The sequence below is a fragment of the Prunus dulcis genome, chromosome 3 (assembly GCF_902201215.1).
Source record: "Prunus dulcis chromosome 3, ALMONDv2, whole genome shotgun sequence".
NCBI classification, from domain to species: domain Eukaryota; kingdom Viridiplantae; phylum Streptophyta; class Magnoliopsida; order Rosales; family Rosaceae; genus Prunus; species Prunus dulcis.
The window spans coordinates 12340878-12350089 of record NC_047652.1 but is presented as its reverse complement, the minus strand read 5'-3'; positions in this window follow the sequence as shown (position 1 = coordinate 12350089).

Below are 9212 nucleotides of genomic sequence, written 5' to 3'. Positions count from 1 at the left end.
TGTTTAAAACCATTATTTATATAACGTCGTGGTATTTATGTTCACACGACGTCAATAGTAATACATCGTCGTGGTATTAACATTCACACGACGTAAAACAATAGATATACCGTCGTCTATATTAGATACCAACCCTAATTTCTTTTTCTTTATATTTTATCAAATTAGGGAAAAACAAAAACCATTGTTCAGAGAAATCAAACCTGCAATTAAACAAGCAAATAAAAAAAAAAGACTATAATTTTAAAAACAACTTTGTCAATTTTCAGACGACGCTAGAACGACTGACGAACCGTCGTGGTCTACATATTTAACCACGTAAATATGAAGCTGCCGTCGTCTTATTTAGTTGAGGTAGTTGTCTTCAAAGTTGAAAACTTTCCCTCTTTGTCTGTATATTTTATCAAACTTGGAAAGAAGTAAAATGATTTTGGCCAGAAAAAAGGTAAAAAGATTTTTCAAACAAAAAGCGTATGAGCATGCAAAACAGTAACCAAAATAGTGAAAATGAAAGCTTACCTTTTGCGTGCAATGAAAGCAAGAGGAAGACGATCGATCTTTAAGTTCAGAGACGACGAAGAAGGCGAGAGGAAGACGATGAAATACTCTGACAGTGCTCTGACAAGGAAAAAAGACGAAAAGTTTTCTCTGGGAGTTAAAATTTTTAATCGGGTTTGGAAACAGTGCATGTGTAAGTCAGGTAGACGAAAAGTTGCTTATATATAAAACCATTTCAAAAAAATAATACGGCGGTTACATATAACTACGACGTATAAATTAAAAACTACGACGGTAAATTTAACTTCGGACGTGGTAAATAAATACGACAGTAGTGTTGTAGGTACCGTCGTAGTAAACTCAAAAATTAAAGTACATAAGTAATAACTCGCGTCATGGTATATTATTTAACACGTCGTTTTTATTAATTTACCGACGTGGATTTCTGTACAATTTTTATTAATATACGTCGGTTTTACCGGCGTTGATTGTACAATTTAAACGGCGGTTTTTTGTAAGGACCGCCGTTGGTTTTAAAAATTTATTCTATAAATTTGTTGCTTTCATTCATTTTGGGTTTACATTTAGGGTTCCAGGTTCTTACTCTCTCAGAGACACTGTCTCTCACATCTCAAAGACAATAATTTGGATGTCTTTCTCAAAGAGAAATTGAGCTTACTCGCATCAAATCTATGTCCACAAGAAGAAGCTTGCAACTAGCCTTCTCACTTCCTTGATCAAGCCTGATATAGGACACTTAGTGCTTCTGAATACTCCTTGCTTTCCATCAAAAGAGATGCAAGCTTGGCCTCCACTCGCTGTCGAAGGAAAGTTCGCTTCTCAGGGAAATCTGAAGATTAGATTTGCTGGAATGAAGAAATCTGAAAATCAAAGAAATTTAAAATGAAGGAAATTAATGTTCTGGAATATGTAAATTTTCTTTTTTGGATGACAGATTTAAAAAAAAATAAGAGTATAAAAACAACGACTGTTTTTGTATTACTGTCGTCGTTTTTCGTCGTCTTAAGTAAGACTAAGGCGACGTAATATATTTGTTGAGCGACGTTGATTTGTTTTTTAAACGTCGTTAGGTATAATATAACCGTCGTTGAAAATTGTCTCTCTGATTGCAAATTTGCAACGGCGTTAGGTATAATATTTGTAGATACACAAAAGCACACACATCATCAACTTCCAAAAAATTGTCTCTCTGATTGCAAATCTGTGTCATCTGTTAAGATTATGATGTGGAACAGAGTTCCATCTGGTAAGATTTCGTAACCCTTGGGATCTCAGGAGATTCTGGTTATGTCGGCGGTTTTCTATATAAGCCGTCGTGGTTATTTCAATTCTTGTCATTAAGTAGATCTACCGACGTAGGATAAGAAAATCAAAGAAAAAAATTGTTAACAAAAATTCTTATTAAGGCGACGGTTTAAATTAAATGTACGACGTATAAAATGAATAAATACGACGTTAAATTTTATTGTACGATTTAATGATAACGTCGTAGAACTATACGATAATGACGTCGATATATTTATATTCTCCGTCGTTGTAAATTAATTTAATACGGCGATATTTTGTATTTTAAAGCCGTGGATTTGTTTGTAATTATACGGCGTCTTATACGAAAACCTCGTCGTGTTATTTTATGAGTAAAAACGGCGGCTTTTATTGAAATCGTCGTCTTTACTTTCTACGTCGGTCGATTCATAACTTCTGCCGTTCTTTGTTGGCTTTGATTTTACACTGCGGAAATCTGTTTCAAATAGACGTCGGTTGTTTAATTAGGTACGTCGTTATTTTTGAACAGCCATTTGAATCTTCATTTTTGGTTGTCTAAGGTGGTATAACACGACGGTGTTTTTAGAACCGTCGTCTTTTTAAAAACCACGACGGTTTTCAATTAGACCGTCGTTGTTTTCTGGTCGTCTTTTTCACTTTTTGTAGTAGTAATTCAAACCACTCCAATTATGGTACGAACTTATAGTGATCAACTTCTTTGACCAATTGATTTCAGATCGAGTCCAAAACTTGGGCAACATCATAATGTGATGGGAGGAGACATTTGATGAGTTTTGGGCCACCTCATAATATCTTGGAAGGAGTCATTTGATGAGTGTTTCCTAAAATCCAATTACTAAGACTATGCAATGTTCCAACCATTCTCTTTAGGGTACGAACTTGGATATGAACTTACAGTGACCAACTTCTTTTACAAACTGATTTTTAACCGATACAAAAGGTTGGGCAACATCATAATATGGTGGGAGAAGTCATTTGGTAGTTTTTATTGAAATCCAATCATTAAAACTATGCAATATTCCAACCACTCCCTTTAGGGTACGGACTTACAGTGACCAACTTTTTTGATCAATTGATTTCAGATCAATCCCAAAACTTGGGCAATATCATAATATGATGGGAGGAGTTATTTGGTGAGTATTTACTAAAATCCAGTTACTAAAACTATGCAAAGTTCAACCCACTCCCTTTACGATATGAACTTGGATTAGTGACCAACTTCATGAACCAATTGATTTTGGATCGAGCCCAAAACTTGCACAACATCATAATATGGTGGGAGGAGTCATTTGGTAAGTTTTTACTAAAATCCAATTACTGAAACTATGCAATGTTCCAATCACTCCTTTTACGATATGAACTTAAAGTGACCAACTTCTTTGACCAATTGATTTTGGATCGAGCCCAAAACTTAGGCAACATCATCATATGGTAGGAGTCATTTGATGGTGAGTTTTAACTAAAAGCTAATTACTAAAGCCAAGCAATGTTCCAAACACTCCATTTATGGTACGAACTTAAATTGACCAACTTGTTTGACCAATTGATTTTGGATCAAGCCCAAAACTTGGGCAACATCATAATGGGATGGGAGGAGACATTTGATGAGTTTTTATTGAAATCCAATTACTAAAACTATGCAATATTCTAACCACTTCTTTACGGTATGAATTTGGTTACGAACTTAAAGTGAACAACATCTTTGACCAAATGATTTCAGAATGAGGCTAAAACTTGGGCAACATCACAATATTGTGGGAGGAGTCATTTGTTGAGTTTTTACTAAAATCCAATTACTAAAACTATGGAATATTCCAACCACTCCCTTTAAGGTATGAACTTAATGTGAACAACTTCTTTAACCAATTAATTTCAAACCGATCCCGAAACTCAGACAACATTATAATATGGTGGGAGGAGTCATTTGGTGAGATTTTACTTAAAGCCAATCATTAAAACCATGAAATGTTCCAACCACTCCCTTTATAGTACGAACTTGGGGACAAACTTACAGTGACCAACTTCTTTGACCAATTGATTTCAGATTGGACCCAAAATTTGGGCAACATCATAATATGGTGGGAGGAGTCATTTGGTGAGATTTTACTAAAATCCAATTATTAAAACTATGCAATGTTCTAACCACTCCCTTTACTGTACGAACTTAAAGTGACCAACTTTTTTGACCAATTGATTTTGGATTGAGCCCAAAACTTGGGCAACATCATAATATGGTAGGAGGAGTCATTTGGTGAGTTTTTACTAAAATTCAATTACTAAAACTAAGCAATGTTTCAACCACTCCCTTTACTATACGAACTTGGGTATGAACTTAAAGTGACCAACTTCTTTGACCAATTGATTTCGAATCGAGCCCAAAACTTGGGCTACATCATAATATGGTGGGACGTGTCATTTGGTGAGTTTTTACTGAAATCCAATTACTAAAACTATGCTATGTTCCTCCACTCCTTTTACAGTACGAACTTAAAGTGACTCACTTGTTTGACCAATTGATTTCAGATCGAGCCCAAAACTTGGGCAATATCATAATATGGTGGGAGGAGTCATTTGGTGAGTTTTTACTAAAATCCAATTACTAAAACTAAGTAATGTTCCAACCACTCCATTTACGGTACGAACTTGGGTACAAACTTAAAGTGACCACTTCTTTGACCAATTGATTTCGGATTGAGCCCAAAACATGGGTAACATCATAATGTGGTGGGAGAAGTAATTTGGTGAGTTTTTACTAAAATTCAATTAGTATAACTATACAATGTTTTAAGTACTCCCTTTACGGTACGAACTTCATTACGACCAAAGCAAAAAAAGAAGAAAGAAATACCTTATTTTGTTGTTCTAAAACTAATTATCCAAATTATATTATGTTGTTCTCAGTAGGTTTTGACTATCGATTTTTGATGTATAGCCTAAATTTGGTTAGATGGCAATAACACTGTATATAATCAGTTTTACAACAAATACCTTATTGTTTGTCCATAGACGTACTCTCAACAACTTTACAAATAAATTAGAAAAAAAAACCCACCTAGTGTTTTTGGATTCGGCTTCTCTCCCTATGTTGAAAGTTTTTAATTAGTGTGTTTGGGCCTAAATTCCACACGCCAGCCCAATCGATTATTGGCCCGCATCAAAAAGCAGGAGTTTGGGCTTTGTTTAAAGTCAGAAATTAGCCCAGATAGTTTTAGAAGCCCAGACCTTTGTAAAACAATTAGCAAGGATTAAATTCACATATTAAAGATTAATTACCATAAATGGTGATTTAATCTGGACAAATTAGTTTTCTAAATTGATTTCAGGATTAGGCCCAGCTTCTAATCTCTCCAAAAAAACACAAAATTGGATCATCACCATTGATCTCAAAGAGTCTAAATCAGCAGATTTTTTTTGGTAAGATTTTTTTCTCTTATAAAAAAACCCACGTAACTCTGAAAGTCAAAGTTTTCAACTGGACAGAGGAAGTGATGGGGAGTTGATGAAAATATGTCAATTAGGAGAACACTCTCCATAAACATTTAAAAAGCCAGAAAAGAAGGGCGACCAAGTTTTCTTTCTATGCTCATGAGGGCTCTGCATCAGAGCAGGATGTGTTTTTTAAGAAATAAACAAGAGACAAGAGAGTTGTTTACTTGAAAAAGCAAATAGACCATCATAGAAACTGACTGTTGATGGTTCTTTTTGCCAGAATAATAACTCCCCTTGTTTCTTTGTTGGAAAAAGAAAAATCCTTTCAAAAGATCTACCCTCCAGATATTAAAAATTAAACCCTCAGTCAGATTCTCTATATATATGAGAGGAGGTGAAAAGGGTTAAGGATAGCCAAAAATTCAATCAAAACAAAAACTCTCAAAGTCATACTGACACTTTCAAAACAAGATCAATCGATCTCAAAAGTCTTTAAACTCTGAAGCAACCAAACTCTTTGATTTATAAAAGACATATCAGACAGAACTCAAGTTTCTGACTTCAGTTACAAAGGAAACGAGATTTCTCTAGTTACAAATTTGGTTTAGTATAAGCCAAATTAGGCAGAATTCTGGTTTTTCATAATATGAAAACCTCAACAAATTTACAAAAATGCCTTGGTCTCTCAGAATTGCCAGACTAGCTTTTGGATGATTCATAATCAAGCAAAATAGTGCAGCTCTAGGTCAACAATCATCAATCTAGCAACTTCCAGCCCTGTCCAGACTGAAGAAATCTCAATTCTGCCCATCCAGCAAGCCTCCCCATGGCTAGAATAGTTAAAGCTTTGCCAATCTTGACATTGGTATCAATTTCCAGCTGAAACTTATCAGTTGAAGAGGCTGACGTTTGAATCTAGCATAAATACATCTAGTCCAGCCTAAGTCACAGGCAACAATCTAAGAAGAAATCGAAGCCCAATGTTATGTTGTCCTTTTAGACATGGCAGTTCTCTTTTGTTTTAAATTTGTGTAATAGACAGTTTTCCTTAAAACAGCCTGATTCATTCATTTTTGGCCAAAAATACCAGTTTACTATGAAAAATTGTGAAGTCCTCACCAGTCTGAGGTAAGAAAAGAACTTACTTGGTTAATATTCCTCACCCAAATTCACAATCACTTGTTTAAAGTCAGTAACTTAGGGCGCAAGTTATCTATTTTTCATAAAGTCTGTTAGGTTTTTTTAACTGCTAACAATGACACCCTCACACACCAAAGAAAGTTGACTTGTTGACCACAAATGGTTTTCAAGCCAATGGGGAACTTTACCCTACTATTACAGGACTAAATCCAAACAGGTGAACATAGTCATTTTAAACTTTCATTAATATATTTCATAGGGCCTAATTGTAGTAATAGTTAATGAACTTATACCCTATTTCAGTCTTTGAATTTGTAAAATGGCTTTTGGAGTCCCTCAACTCCATTTTTGTCAGTAGTGTTGGTCCTTCGTTACATTTTTTTTGGTTAATTGTAAGCCTATTTCATAATATAAACTCTAAATATATTAAACCCCAAACTGCTAGAGCCTTAAGTCCAAAATGACCTTGTTCAATAGCATGAAATAAACACCAAAGCACACAAGCAGAGGATCTTATTCTATCGAGGCTGGCCTCATCCACATGAGTATGTAAATAGATATAGTTATGGTTCATATGTATGACTTGAATAAAGCACATACAAAGACAGAGAGAGTTACCGGACCGAGTTTGAAGAGCCTGAGACTTCCATGGCAACCGTCTCCTTCAATGTATTCAGCACTCGTGAGCATTTCAGGGTTTATTTTGTTAATGATGTCATTGTCTCTATAAATTTCCCATGCTTTCTCTGCAGGGATGCCCAACATTACCTCTGCTTCCATGCTTCTCATCTCTCTCTCTTTCTTTGTCTCTTTCTATCAAACACACCTTATATACATGTATATATACACACAAACACGTCCACCTTAACCACAAACAGAAGTGTATTTCAATGATGAGAAGGTCTAGGAAGTCGATGCCTATAATTCAACGACCTTAGGGGAATTAACCTTCCGAATTCAGCCATCAAACATAGATGCCAATCTCTCCATTCATGCACTTGATATTGTTGGAAAAACAACCATCAATGACTATTTAAAAAAACCTCTTCTGACGAAATTTTGTCGGCACATGTCTACTCCCGATGAAATTTTGCTAGATTAGACCTATACCGACGACATTGCATTGGCATAGATAAATTTCGTCGGGAGAGGTCTAAACAGGCAAATATTTGCTGGTATACACCTGTGCCGACGAAATATCATCGAGAGAGGTTTTTAAAAATAATAATAATTATATATTAACTATATATATATATATATATATAAATCAACGAAATTGTATTTATAACAAACTATAATTCAGAATATAGTAAACAAATAATAAATAAAATTGACTTGGATTCGAGATAGAGGCTTGCAAATTTGATGCAATATCCTAAAGACAGTAATTTCACCCCTTCTCGGTGCTTGAAGTTCTATATGTGACTGCCTCCCAGGATTCAACTATCTTTATTCTGAGCCCTAGCACTAGGACTTAGAATATGGCGAACTTTGTTTATTTTTCTCTCAGACAAGATGAAATGTGCTTTTAGAATGCTTTTTTATGTGTTTAACGAATGAGACAGTTAATTAAACTAATCCGAATTAATTTTGACAATTAAATATTTACATAATATTCAATGCCCAAATTGATTTTGAAGCCCAATTGGTTTCCACTTGGCTCAACTTTCATTTACTAAGTGTGGGACTTCCACACTTATAAAGACCTCACTCTTTCTTCTTTCTACCAATGTGAAACAAATGTCCTTGAATTTCATTCAAACTTCCAATAAATATAACTTCAAGGAGTTCATATATATATATATATATATATATATAGAGAGAGAGAGAGAGAGAGACAGAGAGACAGAGAGAGCTTCCATTGAGGGATCCCTCAAATAAGCTTATTTGAAGGACACCCCTTGTAGGGCCTCCTTCGGATTGTATTTCACTAATCCAAACGTCTACTTTGTAGATACTCATTCAAAGATCATCTCTACAAAAAATCACTTGAATCCGATATCATTTGACCATTCAATTGAGTTATTGAAATTTTAGTACTTTCTTGAAGTACCGTGTTCATTGATTTTGTAGGACACAATTGGATGTCGAAACGGTTTTTGATTTGTCTAATTTTTTTGTAAGGATGATCTATGAATGAAGACCTAAAAAATAGATGGTGTGGATCATTTGAAAAATAAAATAAAATTGTAGAGTACCCTAAAGGGCGTCCCTCAAATAAAATTACTTGAAGGATCCCTCAATAGAAGGAGACTATATATATATATGTTGGCGCCTATATATTCTCCCATGTCCAATACCTATAAATCAAGAAAACAGATTATTATGTGTAGGTGGAATTCAACGATCAAAAGTAGATGCCAATCTCTCCATATCTTCATATATTTATGTCCAATTGGTGTCCTATGCCTTATAGACGGTAAATAAACAAGGATTCCCTAATTTACTAATGGATCAAAAATATGCTCCCACACTAACTAATTAATGGTTTGAGCTGCCTTCCAAAATTAATGATTTTAGGTGAGAAAAAATGTTTTAGAAGGCCTCATTTTTGAATTTGCACAAGGATCTAAAATCTCAGAACCACCCCTGTGCCAAAGTGTAATATTTATTTCTACAATATTTTTTGTTTATCATATTAACAAGAATTTTCTCCAGAATAACTTTTGGCAATTGAAGAATAACCCTATGTTTAGATTGGCATACACCAATTCACTTATTTAGATTCATGAACAAAGAAATTTAGAATTTCAATATGGAAAAAAAAAAAAAAAAAACTTAATACCTAAAGGTCATAAATTGAAACTTCAATTAGTTATCATTTCCAAAATTCCAAA